We start from the raw sequence: 17213 nt of genomic DNA, 5'->3' as shown, positions 1-17213 counted from the left end.
TAAATATTTGCTTTAAAAATTGTTTAGACTTCGGGATGGACCGTTTAGTAAAATTCCACGGTCCTACCCAAAATAAATACGCTAGTCGCTTTAGGCGCGCCTTTAATAATTTAATTTCCTTAAACTCGGGTGCACATTGATGTGACCCAAATCCAAATCTCAACGGAGTCAAAGTGTGTCGACGACCACGGGTACATTGATTGTAGCGCGGTTCGAGATACATTTTCACAACGTTGCAATTCTTGATAAAAATAGTAAATGATAAAAGCGGTTAAAAGTTAAATTTTGCACATAAGTTCACACTTGTATAAAATCAGATAATCAAGCCGAATATAACAGTTGAGCGACCGTGCTAGAACCACGGAACTCGGGAATGCCTAACACCTTCTCCCGGGTTAACAGAATTCCTTATCCGGATTTCTGGTACGCAGACCATAATATAGAGTCATTCTTTTCCTCGATTCGGGATTAAAATTGGTGACTTGGGACACCCTAAATCTCCCAAGTGGCGACTCTGAAATAATTAAACCAATCCCGTTTCGATTGTCCTTTAATTGGAAAAACTCCCTTGCGCCCCTCGGGCGCGGAAAAAGGAGGTGTGACAACTGTTTACATAAAATTCTACATAATTTAGGAAAAAGTCGACTCATTTTGAGAAAAAAGAGGTATACGCAATTCACGAAAAAATTGACTCGTTTTGAGAAAAAAGAGGTATACGTAATTTACGAAAATATCGACTCGTTTTGAGACAAAAGAAGTGGCTGTCACCATATGTTGAATCAGTTTCACAAATGTTAAGAATTTGATATTTTTATGCCCATCTGGATGAATGTGCTCTTCATGTTGCATGTCTTACTTGGCAATTGCCAAATACTGATAAGGAAACAAATTAAGTTGTCTTCTTGCCTGAGTAAAGTGTTGATCTTTAATTTTTGTTCTAATTATTAACGTAACTTTTTTCTTGGATAGCAAAATGAGGTAATTGGTCATTCACCTTACATCATCATTCTAAATATTTTGAAATGAATGATTTCTAATTACTAATATGAAATCACCCATTGAAACAAACAAATAACCAACTATGAATCTTTTTGGTTTTCATTAGTAAATAACCAAATATGAATATACGATAAGTATTATAAAATAATAAAAGAAGAAGAGTATTGCAGAGCAAAGTAGAGAGAGAATTCTTATTGATATGAGATGATTTACATTGGAATAGAACCCTCTATTTATAGGGAGATGGTGACTTAACCACCAAGTAATAAACTATAGAAATCTCTCTAAATATAGACACTCACCATAAATAAAATTCTATTTATAACACTCCCCCTTAAATATCTGTTCAACAGATAATGTGTCTCGTTAAAACCTTAACTAAATAAAACCTAGTGGGAAAAAAAATCTAATAAAGGAAAAAGAGTACACATATCTAACAATATGCCTTTTGGTTGCCTCGTTAAAACCCTTGCAAGGAAAACCCAGTGGGACAAAATCTTGTAATAGAAAAAGAGTGCAACACGCATTAACTCCCCCTGATGGGAGCATCAATTCACATCTTTAAGCATTTGCATTCCAATCTTGTGCACCATCTTCAAAAGATCTTTAGTAGAAGCTAAGATGTATTGTCTTCATATGATCTTGTTGGAATCGTCAGTTCAATATCTTCACATAGAGGTGAAAACTCTTGCTATCATATTATCATGCTTATAGTTATAGCAAGATACATTTGTGCACAAATTGCACTGAGGAAGTGGTACCTCAAGATCAAGAATTGTAGATACTTCAAGCAACTTAAATCCTTCATGGATTGTCATATAAGTTAAGTCATATAAGCCATATAATAGACTTTAGATGCATATCAAGTTTTTATGTCATGCTAGACATATAAGATATCGAAAACTGATTGCACATACCATTGACTTTATACTTTCAAGTGTTTGAACAACATAGACAAAATTATATATCTTTCATGCGAAACCAATTATATTCGAATTGTGTCTCTTCCATTTGGCCAATATTTTTGTGTCTGCAAGCGACAGACTTAAGATCCTCATCTATATTTGGCGCTATCATAGATGTCGTCGACGAACATTTTATATCGATTCCAACATTTTTCCATAAAGACAATAACATAGAGATCTCTTCATTCATATATTCAGGTACCTGAATCTTTCATGAGATTTTATGAAGTGTTATGTCATGTGATCTTCTAGATCACTTGCCTCCTTTATTATGATCATTTTGATCATTTGCTCATCTTCTTTATCAAGAAGTTTATTTGAAACCGATTTGTCTATATGGTTTAAGCGTACAATAGACTTTGTCCTTCTAGGACTTAATAGGAGCATTTGCAATGAGAATATAGTTACTTTTTTTGGACTAGCAAATGTGTCAGCATGCTTTGCAATATATTGCAAATGAATTATCCTTTTATAAACTTCAAGTTCATATTAATTTATTCGAGGATCTAGATATACACATGATAATTCATTCCACGTAACTTTTTCTCAACTATTTATCATGTTCCCCCCCCCCTCATGTTAGAAAAACTAACTTATTTCCTCAACTTTGAGAACCCATCTTTGTGCGTTATGGTGTTAATCAAAATATATCCCCCACATCAATAATAATAAGATGAAATTATTTGGTTCCTGACCCTGAACCACTTGTAAGGGAGAATATAATATACTTTCGTATATAACTTATATCAAACTGATATAGATAATTTTGTTCTCATAAGGAATAGTTTAGCTATTAAGTGGAGGCACTCAATAAATTATTTTGCTAAACCAACTGTGATGTAAACTAACTTATCAAGATGAACTTCTTGAATAGAAAATCTAAAAATTATGCTCGAAATTAAACTATTGAGTAAGTTACCTCGCAAAACACCATGATGCGAGTTAATAATAATTGCACATGTAACCATCTCATAGATGCATCTTATGTGGTATACATGGTAGGTAAATGTGCCCATATTCACCTTTGATATTTCCAGCATTCATGGGATTCAATCCCAATTTTAGTTGGTCTATTAATTAATAAGAACAAGCAATGTAAGAGAATTCGTAAAGAACTTTCTAGTTCTTTAATATTTACCCATGTGAATTCTCTATTATTTTTGCATATCATACTTAAATTGATATGGTTAAACCAATTATGCCAACTGAATAAATTATCAATATTGATAAACTTCAGGTTTACACCACAACACGTGCAATTATCAATAAACTTCAAGTTTATTATGATATGGGTTTTTATATCAATAAACTTATACTTTATTGTTGTATTCTTTTGTTTGTGTGATATAAACTGGAGAATAAAGCGGGTAGCTTTTCACATACATATTACCCTGCTACAAGTTGTGGTAATAGAAGATATTAAACTTTTCCTTTATTTATAGGCTCAGTATGACCAACCGCTTTCGCGAATACTTTAGAAACTAAATAAGTTTCTTTGAGACTTACTACAACACAATATCTTATTGATAATCAATTTTATTTCTCCAAAATAGTGGTAATTGGCTCTTCCAGAGCTCTCAATTAATTTTGTACTAACACATATTCATCAACATCCATACAGTCATATATCTCTTTCAAGGAGAAAGTTATACCATTATGGTCATGGTCAAAATTATATGCAAGATATGTTTCTTGCATTATTGTTGTCCTTTAATAATCACATTACCAAAATATTTTGGTGTACAATAGGTACGTGACCAATGATCATTCATGCCATAATAATGACATTATTTTCTTATATCATCTCAAACCTCCTTCTAGAGGTGAGTGTGGTATACTACCACTAGCGCGTTCATATTCTTTGAAGAATGAATATGTATTCATAAATCAGATGTTGTCACATTCACATCATGAATGGACCATAATCATCTATATGTGCTTTATAAAATCTCATGTCAAATCAATGAAAAATATTACTTTCACAAAGTGAAAGATTATTTTGAGAATCCTTATTATTCCCATTATCACAATGATGCCGATTATAATTTCGTCTATTGCCACATCCACATCCATTGATACCTTCATGGTAATAATTTTGTCTTCTTTCAGACTTATCACATACTGCTATCACATTCTCTTAAGGGAATGAGAATGAAGCAAATTCAATTGGACGAGTTTTCAATTCTTTGCCCACAATCATACATAAATTTGATCATGGCAAGGCATAGAAATTTTACCACTTTGGGTGGTTATAATTTCTTTCAAACTCAGTTACAATCAAAATTTATCGTCTTTGTTTGTATTTAAAATCAAATTATAGAATGTCAAGAATTTGAAAGAGAAAAGTAAAATACTTACCTTAAATCCGGAATTTAATCATGAAGGAAGTTCATGGAACAATTAACAATCATTATGCTCAATCCCAAAGCTTCTACTCAATTGGTTAGAGTCTCGTGCTAATAACGTGTTATAAAATAATAAAAGAAGAAGAGTATTGCAGAGCAAAGTAGAGAGAGAGGGAATTCTTATTGATACGGGATGATTTACATTGGAAAAGAACCCTCTATTTATAGGGAGAGAGTGACTTAGCCACCAAATAATAAACCCTAGAATCTCTCTAAATATAGACATTCACCATAAATAAAATTCTATTTATAACAATAAGAATGATAAATGCAGAACGGATCTAACCATTAACAACAAACAAACACCTTTATGTATTAATCAAAAGTATAAGATGGAGTGGGTTTTTTTTTTTTTAATCTAGTTCTTGCCGGGTCGATCTCGACTTGAATATATAGGTTCGATAGAATGTCGAGCTTTGGCCCAAACCAAAAATATGTCTTAATTTTTTTTTATTAATATGTACACTAAATTCTAAATGTAATTACTAGTACTTGAAGTTGTTGTCCTAAAATTCAGAATACATAAAATTAAAATCCTGTATTTGGATGTAATTGTGCCTGAATTAAATAACCTAAGAGAAAATTTGGACTTTGTGTGTTATTCTTTTTCTAAAGTAGTATCTGGACTTAGTTGATGCTTAGAGAAGAAGGTTCGATGCCTAAAAAAGATATTTTAAGAGAGAGAAATGTACCTAGACCGGGTCTAAAAATAATAGTATTTGAATAATTTGACTTGTTTTTTAAGAAGAAAAAAGAAAGAAGTGGGTGTCACCACTTGTTGACTCAGTTTCACATATAATAAAAGATTAAATAAATTCTGTTGGCATTATGCTACATGCCCCACTTGGCACTTTCCAATTGTAAAATATTGAAAGCAAACTAATAGCCTGTTTGGCCAAACTTCTAAAATTAACTTACTTTGAAAAGTGATTTTCTCAAAAGTACTTTTAAAAAAGTGTTTTTGGTGAGAAGTAGTTTGTGTTTGACTAATTAATTAAAAAAACACTTTTGAGCAGTAATTAGTGTTTGGCCAAGCTTTTGAAAACTGTTTCTAAGTGTATTTTTTTCAAAAGTGTTTCTCAGAAAAGTGCTTTTGGAGAGAAGCTAATTTCTACTGTTTCTTCTCCTGAAAAGTACTTTTTTTCCTTCCAAAAACTTGGTCAAACACCTTAATTTTTGACCAAGAGTACCTTTGTCTAAAAAAAGCACTTTTGACCCAAAAAAAACTTGGCCAAAGAGGCTGCTATAAGTAAGTTTTCTTGCTCTCCTAAAGTTCAAAGTAACGTGGGGTGTTCGGTATATTTATTTATTATATAAAATTTGGCATAACCTACGATTATAAATTATGAATTGTCAACAATGGTCTAACGAGATAGTAATGAGTTAAACTACTAAATATATTGTCATGGAAGTCAGCCGTTTGGTTGGAGGATTTCCTTTCCAAATTAGGTTAGAATAGTTTTAAAGGAAAATTTTATTCATCAATCTTAAGATAGACATGCCTTATTTTATTATTGTCAAACTAGTTTTTTAAATACTACACCTGAATAAAGTCAAATGACATTATGCTAAAAGAACTCTTGACAAAACTAGAAGGTTTATTTATTTATACATAAAATATTCGCTTGACAAAAATTTGTGGGTTCAATGCTAACTCCTGCCACATTTTTTTTCCACTTCTTTTTTGTTATCGATAGGGAGTAATAAAAGAATAAAACTCTCAATTTTTGAAAATAGGCATGAACATAACACCAAACTAAGGCAGTATTGTAGAGTAATTGAGGGAGTTAAAATGGAGCAAGCCTGTCTTAGTTTGAGATCGGATCTTGTTTTATGAAAAAAGAAGGCCAAATACATAGACAACCTCTCAGAGTCCATATTTTTTTACTTAGACATATTTATCCAAAAAGTTTACCGATTGAACACTCGAAGATAGTTAAAAGTGTATAACTAAAGACCAAAATGATAATCTCTGAGAAAATGAAGTGTGTGATTTTCACACACCGACCAATGAATTAATAATTGACACGTGGAAAATAACTTTTTAAAAAAAAACCCTATTTTCAATTTAATTTAACTCGAGAAGACTCCTCTTCCACTTCGAAGGGAAATTCCCTCCCATTATAAGGGTTGATAAACCGGTAGTGATATACAAACCAAACTGGAAAAATCGCATCAAACCAAAAAGTTAAATTAAATCAATTAAAAAATTCGACTAGATTTAGATTGATTTAGTTTGATATTAATTAAAAAAAACGAAATCGACATATAAATATATGGTTTTTATATATACATTTAAAATTTTATATATAATTTTCTTTAAAAAATATCTAGAAATATTTGGGATTCTCTTGCGGAGTATAATATTTAATAGAATATGAAATGCTCTATATTTATTAACCTTAAATAATGAATTGTGTGATCACTTTCTTATCAACTGTTACTAAAATGCGTCAATCTCTTTGTTCTTCTATATTCATATCATATTTTAAGATCTATTAAATTCTTATATCGTTTTCAAATGTGAAGTGATTATTATTATTATTATTATTATTATTATTATTATTATTATTATTATTATTATTATTATTATTATTATTATTTAGGTATCATATTGATTTTTATGTTTAATTACTAAATTTAGTTAACTCTTAAAGTGTACATCAACAAAAAATTATTGTCAAACGACAGTATGTGTTACTAAGAAAACTCTCCCATAAGAATATTTTAATAGATAATATGTCTGTCAAATTTTTTTATATTTTTACTAAACATATATTTACTTATAAAAAATTAACAAAGCAAGATTGAAATAATATTCAAGTAACAAAAAATCCGACAAAACCGAATCAATCCAAATTGATATAATTGATTTGGTTTAGTTTTGATAAAAATCGAACCAACCTGATCCATGTACACCCCTGAATACAAGTATGTGAGCATCAAATTTCTTTGTTGTTGGCCGGTTCCTAATTATTCTCTTCGAGTGTTAGAGACTTCTTTACATGCCAAAAGCTATTGATGTCTAACGATATAATATATGCATATAACATATCAACATCGCTTTGATATTCCAAAACCCTTTTGCGCAAATGACCTATTTGTTCAATTCGCCATGCTTGTACTTCATTTGGAACTCCTTTATAACCTTAGTCTATATGGAATTATTAACAGCAAGAGAGTTGAACCTCCTCAACTATTAGCTACTTCCCGATTTACACCTTAAATTATTCTACTTAGCATTTTTTTTAGCATTTTCTTACTTCAACTTGATGGTAGGCTAGGAATTCTCACGTTTTCTGCACTCTAATTACTGTACTTTAGTTGTGTTTGAGCCTAACCGAAAGTACTTTGTACTTTTGGCGCATGTTATACTGTGTAGGATGTGATTCCAAGTTGAGTAGCGGTTCCGGAGCTAAAATGGATGAAATAGAGATTCGAAGTCTGAGTAGAAGTTCATTCAATTAAATCGAGATTGTGTTCGGGGTTCGAGGACCAAGTATGGATGTCAAAAAGTGGAGAAAGAGCTGAAATGCAGCAAATACACTACCGTGCCGCATGGGGCGTCGTCAGGGGGCGACGCGGCAGTGGAAATGTTCAAAAGAGGGAATTTGGCGAGGCCTTCAATAATCCCATATACGCGAGACGCAGGGCAGCGCGCCTATGTAAAAGTTCGCCTAGTTTTCCCAATTCAGCTTAGAGAGTGTGTTAGTCCAGTTTCGCCCATACTCGATATAAATATACTATAAATACGATTTTTGAAGGGGGTTTGACCTAGAAACGATTATGAGAGTTTTGGAGGGGTTGCTCTGATGGTAAGCAACCTCCACTTCCAACCAAGAGGTTGTGAGTTCGAGTCTCCCCAAGAGCAAGGTGGGAAGTTTTTGGCGGGAAGGATGACGGGGTCTATTTGGAATCAGCCTCTCTACCCCAAGGTAGAGGTAAGGTCTGCGTACATACTACCCTCCCCAGACCCTACTAAGTGGGATTATACTGGGTTGTTGTTGTTGTTGTTGTTGGAGAGCGGCTAAGGCATGGAAACACAAGAATTCATCAATTTTCTCACGAATGATCGATCCAATACGCGAGTTTGTATAGTGAAAGTTAGTTTGGATGATTTTTATATTTCTTAACCATTATGTGACGACTTCCTCCGTTGCTATGGAATAGTTACCTTAGAGTTTAACATGATTTAGTGACTTGGATGTTATTCATGAATTTTATTATTATTTAATTACTTGAATTTATTGGAGGAGCTTTAACTCTAGTTGTGATTTTATTCGTTATTTTGTTTAATTGAAAGAGAAACATAATATTGAATATTGTTACAACACATCCTTAATTTTAATTGGTAGTTCTTTAAATAATCAAAAGAACTTTGTGATCTACTATTTAAAGTAAGATTGAAAAATATTTGCGAGAAGTTTCTCTTAGATTATTTCTACTAACAAATTCTTGTATATTTTCACCACGCTTCACATTAGTTTATTTGAAAGGTTTAGGTATAATCGAAAGAGAAATCTGATCAGAAGAATAAGCTAATAACCTATTGATTTCATGAGAATTAATAGCACACTAAGAGTGAATTTTAACAATATCAATTCAAGGTAGTAGTCTTGACCAATCATGTCATGCCCCTCAATTCTCATATGGATAATAACCCAAGTTTGGTCTAGTCTCTAGTTCATATGATCAATTTTAACTTGCTTTTAATTTAGTTTGTAAATTGTAGTTAGTAATTATTTCAAATCAAACTGTTGATCATTATGGATAATGTTTAAATCAGAAATTACTTGAACATTATGCAATCCAATTCATTTACTTGAACATTATGTAATCCAATCCATGTAGAAACGATAAATAGTCTATAATATCTTTTGACTAGCAAGCTTAATTTTTATACATCATTTTTGCGCTTGTCGCAACTCTCTACATTTTGTTCAAAAACTTCTACCCTTAAGTTAGTCTGTTAAATCCAATAGAAACCTTTCGAAGTGATTGAAAAACAGATCAAGGGGTCCGCTCCTTATGTAATATCCCATATAAATGCAATGAATAGGGGGAAAACAAAACAACAAAAAAAAACAAAAAAAAAAAAACAAAGGTAGACAACAGCTAATGGGGCAGAAAAATCTAAAAACCCATCCAAGCTCAACTGGAAACTTCCCTTTTGGAATGGAGGCTAGTTCTTTTCGTTATTACAGCTAGGGGTGTTCAAACCGAACCGGAAAATCGAACCAAACCGAAAAATCAAATCAAACCGATTAAAAAACTCGATTAGGTTTGGTTTGACTTGATTTGGTATGGAGTAAAAAAACCCGAACCAAACCGACATATAAATATATAAATGTTATTTATATTTTTAAGACTTTATAGTAAATTTTCTTTAAAAAATATAGAAATATTTGGGATCCTCTCTGTATTAACCTTGAAAGTATAAATTAACGAAAAATTATTGTTAGACGACTAAGAAAATAACTATTATGTGTTGCTAAAAAAATTCTCCCATTAGAATACTTTAATAGATCATATGTTTGTCGATTTTTTCCATATTTACTAAATATATATTCATTTATTAAAGCTTTATCTATAATTTTAACAAAGTAAGATTGAAATAATATTCATGTAACAAAAAGATCCGAAAACCCGACAAAACCGAACCAATCCAAACCGATATAGTTGGTTTGGTTTAATTTTGATAAAAATCGAACCAACCTGGTCCATGTACGCCCCTAAATACAGCCTCGCACTCTTATCCATGGTTTTGTGCTCGAAACAAATACAGTAATTAGTGTAAGAAATTGGTTGCAGTAGCATCTAAAAATTTTAATAGTAGATTTTTTAATTTGATTTTTCCTTCAAAGATACTAAAGTTTGTAGAAAAAAGAAAAAAAGTTACAAAATTTTTATGAAGAAAATTTAAAAAGACTGTCTATTTTTTAACAGTAAAAATATTTTAGAACTTTAAATTAAACTATTAAAATCTGTTAGGACCCGGTGGCACTAAACACTACTGCACAGCGGAATAAAATAAATCAACGAAACCAAAAATAAATGACACAATATTTAACGTGGTTCACCTAAAACGTTTAGGCTACGTCCACAAATCCGACACCAACTTCCACTAAAACATTTAGCAGGCATACAAAGAGAGACTTCCCCAATAATTTGGAGGTACAACAATTCCTGAGCTCTACCCAAAATAGTGGCGCACACAAAAGTGTTTCCCGAAAAATACCCGACTAGTATTTCTACTCACTATTTTGTCACTCCCCTGTTAGGAAACATTCCTAAAGGAACTATATCTCTCTCCCTCTCAAACTCTTTCTTCTTGAGTTTTTTTGGTGTGTTATACAATGAAATGGAAGGGGGTATTTATAATTTTGAGATAGGGACCAAAAGTGCAAATCTTAGTTTTGAGATAGGGACCAAAAGTGCAAATCTCACCTACCAAGAAGGATCAATTTGCAATATTCCCATCTCACCTACCACTCATTGCATCATTGCTTATCTCACTAAGGAGAGTTGCATCATTGCTTACCTCTCCCATACATCACCATAATTGTTGGAAAAACTAACAATTCTCCCCCTTCCAACTATATGGTGGATCCACTATCCCTGCAGCTTCTCTACAGAACTCAAACTTCCCTTTCGGTAAAGTCTTGGTCAACATGTCCGATCCATTTTCGTCTGTATGGATCTTTTCAAGCCGCAACATCCTCTTCTCCAACACATCCCTGATCCAATTATATCTCACATCAATATGTTTGGATCTGGAATGGAATGAGGCATTCTTCGCAAGGTGGATAGCACTTTGACTATCACAAAATAACTGATAACCGTCTTGCGAAAATCCAAGTTCAGTTAAGAACTTCTTCATCCATATCAATTCTTTGCAAGCCTCCGTTGCTGCGATGAATTCAGCTTCAGTAGTTGATAATGCAACACATTTTTGCAACTTTGATTGCCATGACACAGCTCCCCCTGAAAAGTTAATCAAGTATCCTGAAGTTGATTTTCTAGAATCAACATCTCCGGCCATATCTGCATCAGTATAGCCAACCAACACAGGGTTGTCTTCTCCAAAACATAAGCATAGTTTGGAGGTTCCTCGAAGATACCTGAGAATCCACTTAACAGCATCCCAATGTTCCTTTCCTGGATTAGAAAGAAATCTACTTACCACTCCTACAGCGTGAGCGATATCTGGCCGTGTACAAACCATGGCATACATCAAACTTCCTACTGCTGAAGCATATGGAATCCGCTCCATCTTTCTTCTCTCATCATCTGTTGACGGGCTTTGCTTGGTGCTCAATCTAAAGTGGTTAGCAAGAGGACAGCTAACTGCTTTAGTTTTCTCCATGTTGAACCGTTGAAGTACCTTCTCGATGTACTTCTCCTGAGACAACCATAACTTCTTGGCTTCTCGGTCTCGCATAATCCTCATCCCAAGGATCTGTTTTGCTGGCCCCAAGTCTTTCATGGCGAAGAACTTGCTTAGCTGTTCTTTTAAGCTATTAATTCTGGAAACATTCCGGCCAACAATCAACATATCATCCACATAGAGCAATAGGATGATGAAATCATCGTCAGAAAACTTCTGAGCGAACACACAATGGTCTGAAGTTGTCTTCTTGTAGCCGTGTTGCCCCATCACCGACTCGAACTTCTTGTACCACTGCCTTGGTGCCTGTTTTAAGCCATAGAGGCTTTTCCTCAATCTACAAACGCAGTCCTCTTTCCCCTTTTGCTGGAAACCGTCTGGTTGCTCCATGTATATCTCCTCTTCCAAATCACCATGTAGGAAGGCGGTTTTTACATCCATCTGCTCAACCTCCAGGTTGAGGCTTGCTGCTAATCCCAGCACCGTGCGTATTGAGGTCATTTTCACAACTGGTGAGAATATTTCATCAAAGTCAATGCCTTTCCTTTGATTGAAACCTTTGACGACCAATCTTGCTTTGAATCTCGGAAGGGAATTGTGTTCATCATGCTTCATCTTGAACACCCACTTATTCTTCAAAGCTCTCTTGCCTTTCGGCAACTTCACCAGCTCAAACGTCTTGTTCTCATGCAAGGATTTCATCTCGTCTTGCATGGCTTCTATCCACTTCTCCTTATGTTCATCATCAATAGCTTCTTCAAAGCTGTCGGGTTCTCCCCCGTCAGTGAGTAACACATACTCATGTGGAGAATATCTGGTAGACTGTTGCACAACTCTTCCAGATCTTGTGTGATAAGGAGGGTTATTGAGGATTGGTGGTTGAGGTTGATCCTCCTCGTCTGCATCATCATCACCATTGTCCTCGTTACCTTCAGTATCTGCTGGTTCATCTTCATTAGGAAGATCAGGGGCTTCAGGTTGATTATCCTGAACATCATCTCCAACTTGTCTCGGCACCACTGTTGGAGGCAACTCAAACTCAGCAGAATCATCAGTGGACTTCTCTACTTTGTCAATGTCTTCAATTGTTTGGTCCTCAACGAACACGACATCTCGACTCCTGACGAGCTTCTTCTGCACCGGATCATAGAACTTATAGCCAAGCATGTCTTGACCATAGCCGATGAATACACACTCCCTTGTCTTGACATCAAGTTTGCTCCTTTCATCTTTCGGAACATGGACATAGGCTTTGCAGCCAAATACCCGTAATTGATCATAAGAGATATCTCTTCCTGACCAAATCTTTTCTGGAGCCTCGTACTGAAGAGGGACACAGGGTGAATGGTTCAGCACATAGGCTGCTGTAACTAGAGCTTCACCCCAGAAAGCCTTTGGTAACTTTGAATGAGAGAGTAAACATCTGGTTCTCTCGATCAAAGTTCTGTTCATCCTCTCAGCCAAGCCATTCAACTGGGGAGTTTTAGGAGGTGTGAACTGATGTCGAATACCATGCTCTTTACAGTAAGCATCAAATTGACCCTGGTATTCACCGCCATTGTCTGTCCGGATGCACTTCAACTTCTTACCAGTCTCTCTTTCCACCAAGGTCAGAAACTGTTTGAAAACTTGAAACACTTGATCCTTGGTCTTCAGCGTGTATACCCATGTCTTTCGTGAATGATCATCAATAAAGGTCACGAAATATCGGGACCTTCAGGCAGAAGAGCCCAACACGACATATATATATATATAAAAACTAGGCCAACAAGGCTGTAACAACAGTATAACAGCTATCCAGAAGGTCGATAGGGCGATACGAAAAATATATATATACAATGACCGCTAGTCTGCAAGCCTCTAAGAGTGTAAGACAATCTCAACAGGGCGGGACAAAGCCCCCGACATGCCCAAAACCACACATATACATCTGTAATAGTACCTATGGACTCAAAGTCAGCAACTCCGAAGAAGTGGAGTGCGAAACCCAACGCTGATCCTGGGGGTCCTACTGAGGAGGCACGCCACTCTGTCTATTCGAACCTGTGGGCATGAACACAGCGCATAAAAATGCGTCAGTACGAAATATGTACTGAATATGTAGGGCGACAAGTGTAACATGAAAAATGTAATTAACAATAGAAGAGACATAGAGATAATTTGAATTCTGAAACTAGCCTCGGTAGGAAACTAAAATTCAACATGGATATAAATGTATGCTCGTGACACCGTCGTTCACTATCGCTACTTATAATATATCACATTATATAATAATAAATCCCTCTGTGGGGCTATAATATCCATAACATACCCGGCCATAATAAAGGCTCGGTAGAATCGTACCCGGCCACGTGGAGCTCGGTAATCCCAACTGATCAGTGGTTACACAATATGTGTCATACCCGGCCGTCTATAGTGCGGCTCGGTAATGAAAGTAAATACATACATGTACTAAATCATGAATTATATAGGTGCAATGCGAAACCAACCTTAAAAGACGTATTCTAAGAAGAGTCGAAGTGGCCTATCATCATTATTCCTCAACTATCATGGTTGTTGCTAAAATATATAATTTTTCAACTACGAGCCAACAAGTACTAAGAACATGAGAGTTATGTATTATGAATACCTTTGAAGTAAGTGTTCCTTATTCATGATTTATATGAATGTCGAAATGAGAACGAGTAAAAAGGCTCTAGTTCTTTTTAAGCAAGGAACAAGGAAATCCGAGAATTCATAGATATCCTCTAGAGTAAGCAATCTATGAGAAAAGATCAGGTCTAAGCATCTTTATAAGCTGAAGGTGAAATAACTCGAATCCGACGAGACAATTCGATAAACGTTTATTCGAATTCTAGTCATGCCGAAAAGTATAGCGAAAGCCCCACATACCTTGTCGATGGGGTTATATACTGTTTCCAAGACCTCAAAAGCCTTAGGAATGATTTCCTACATAATACAAACCATTAAAAAATCAAATTCAAGCTCATAGCTTAAATAATTCTTCATTTAGACATTTACGCGAACAACTTGTGGCCATGAATTTGTAGACTCTTTTGTAGATTAATTTCCCCCCAACACACCACCAAATTTTTCTTTACTACATCTCCTCATCAACAGAATTCCATCCATGTCTTCACAGATCAAAACAACACAATAAAACCATATAGAACAGCCCCAACAATCAAGCCATATTAATAGAGGTTTCTTAAGAAAAATCAAGAATATTTCTATAGAGGTTTCAACTATTTCTTAAGAATTCTTATGGTAGAAGTTTACAAAGATCAAAGAGAAGTTAAATCATACCTTACGTGACCAGAATTACTCAAAATTCGAAATTACTTCAAGGCGGAGTCTTGCTATGAAAAGTGAAACACCGAAGAATTCACGATTCCGAAGCTACCATGGTGTTCTCCATCTTGAGGATGACTAAATTGTTGTTATGCTTGGCTAGATGGATGGGAGAAGTTTGAGAGAAAATCCCTAGGTTTTTGGTTCTGTTTTGGAGAGGATAAAACGCAGGGGTTCTGTTTTAAAAATTGACTTAAATAAGGAAATTTTGACTAAACCCGACTAGGCACACTGTTCCCGTAACAGTGTGCACCCCTGTACGAAAATGTTAATATCTCTCTACTCCGAAGTCGTATTAATGAACGGTTTGTTGCGTTGGAAACTAGACTCATAGACCTTCGATTAGGTAGGTAGAACACACCATAACTCCCAGTATATTGAGAGAAACGCTCATCAACATTTTATCCAAATTCCAGTAAAATTTAAACCCGTAACTTGCGCGCGATCTTTGTCGAATTTTTAATCACAACTCAAATGACTTCCAATCTTAATGTATAACTATCACATCATTTAAATATTTCATAGAAATTATCTTCCTATCGAATTAGCCCATTTACAGCATGATAACACCGAATACACAAGGTGTAACATTCTCCCCTCCTTAAGAACATTCGTCCTCGAATGTTAACGGTTAACCTAACTTCTGAATTTTTTTTTAAAAAAAAAATTTCGCCAGAGTTTCCCCTATAAATAGAAATATCCAAAACCTGTCATCAGCCCAAACATACATATCTAAGGCCACACAGGGCTACACATCATAATAATAACATCAACTTGGCCTCACACGACCATTTACTTATACAATAATGATAATAAGAAGGTTAGCCATAACTTAATTACCTCAACTGTCACTGGTTGATATATGTGCAACACCTGCCATATTTGTCTCAAGCATATCGCCTGAAGACTCAAATAAATGGGGGTATCTGGACTTCATGTCCTCCTCGGCCTCCCATGTCATTTCCTCTACATTATTGCTCCTCCAAAGTACTTTTACTGAGACTACCTCTTTAGTCCGTAGCTTACGGATTTGACGGTCAAGAATGGCAACAGGTATTTCTTCATATGACAAGTTCTCAGAAACTTCAATATCCTCGATAGGGCTGATGCAAGAAGGATCACCTAAGAATTTCCGAAGCATGGAAATGTGAAATACCGGATGGATTGCTTCTAATTCTGGTGGCAGGTCAAGTTTGTAGGCTACTCGCCCAATTCTCTGAACAATCTGATATGGCCCAACATATCTAGGGCTGAGTTTTCCTTTCTTACCAAATCTCATTACACCCTTCATAGGCGACACTTTCAAGAATACCCAGTCTCCCACAACAAATTCCAAGTCTCGACGTCGGTTATCTGAATATGATTTCTGTCGACTTTGAGCTGTACGCAACCTTTCCTGGATCAACTTTACCTTTTCTACAGCTTGCTGTACCAATTCAGGTCCTAGCAACTTTGTCTCGCCAACATCAAACCAGCCAATAGGAGATCTGCATTTCCTCCCATATAGTGCCTCATAAGGTGCCATCTGAATACCTGCATGATAACTGTTATTGTAGGCAAACTCAATAAGCGGTAAATGATCTTCCCAACTTCCCTTGAAGTCTAAGACACAAGCTCGCAACATATCTTCGAGTGTCTGAATAGTGCGTTCGGCTTGTCCGTCGGTCTGCGGATGAAATGCTGTACTAAGGTTAACAAGAGTACCCAAACCTTCTTGAAAAGACCTCCAGAAATTAGCTGTAAATTGGGCACCTCTGTCAGATATAATAGAAAACGGAACTCCATGTAGCCGAACTATTTCCTTGATATACAGGCTCGCATAGTCTTCAGCTGAATAGGTGGTCCTAACTGGGAGAAAGTGAGCTGATTTCGTCAGCCTATCCACAATGACCCAAATAGAATTGAACTTACGGCGAGAATTGGGCAATCCTGTAATGAAATCCATATTAATCGATTCCCATTTCCAAGCTGGAATCTCAATATTTTGAAGTAGCCCTCCAGGTTTCTGGTGTTCAGCTTTAACCTGCTGGCAGTTAGGACACTAAGCCACAAATGTGGCTATATCTTTCTTCATGCCGTTCCACCAGTATAGCTGACGAAGATCGT

At 35.2% G+C, this 17213-nt stretch overlaps 1 long non-coding RNA gene across 1 annotated transcript; it reads right to left on the bottom strand.

The window, feature by feature from the left end:
• Positions 1-13541: 13541 nt before the first annotated feature.
• LOC138876383 (uncharacterized) lies at positions 13542-15413 on the bottom strand. Its single transcript, XR_011401697.1, has 3 exons — positions 15063-15413; positions 14649-14705; positions 13542-13799 (listed from the first exon to the last, which is right to left on the bottom strand). It is a non-coding gene; the product is annotated as an uncharacterized lncRNA (long non-coding RNA).
• Between the last annotated feature and the right edge of the window lie 1800 nt (positions 15414-17213).

Source organism: Nicotiana sylvestris, chromosome 8 (genome assembly GCF_000393655.2).
Source record: "Nicotiana sylvestris chromosome 8, ASM39365v2, whole genome shotgun sequence".
NCBI classification, from domain to species: domain Eukaryota; kingdom Viridiplantae; phylum Streptophyta; class Magnoliopsida; order Solanales; family Solanaceae; genus Nicotiana; species Nicotiana sylvestris.
This window is presented reverse-complemented; position numbering and strand designations above follow the sequence as displayed.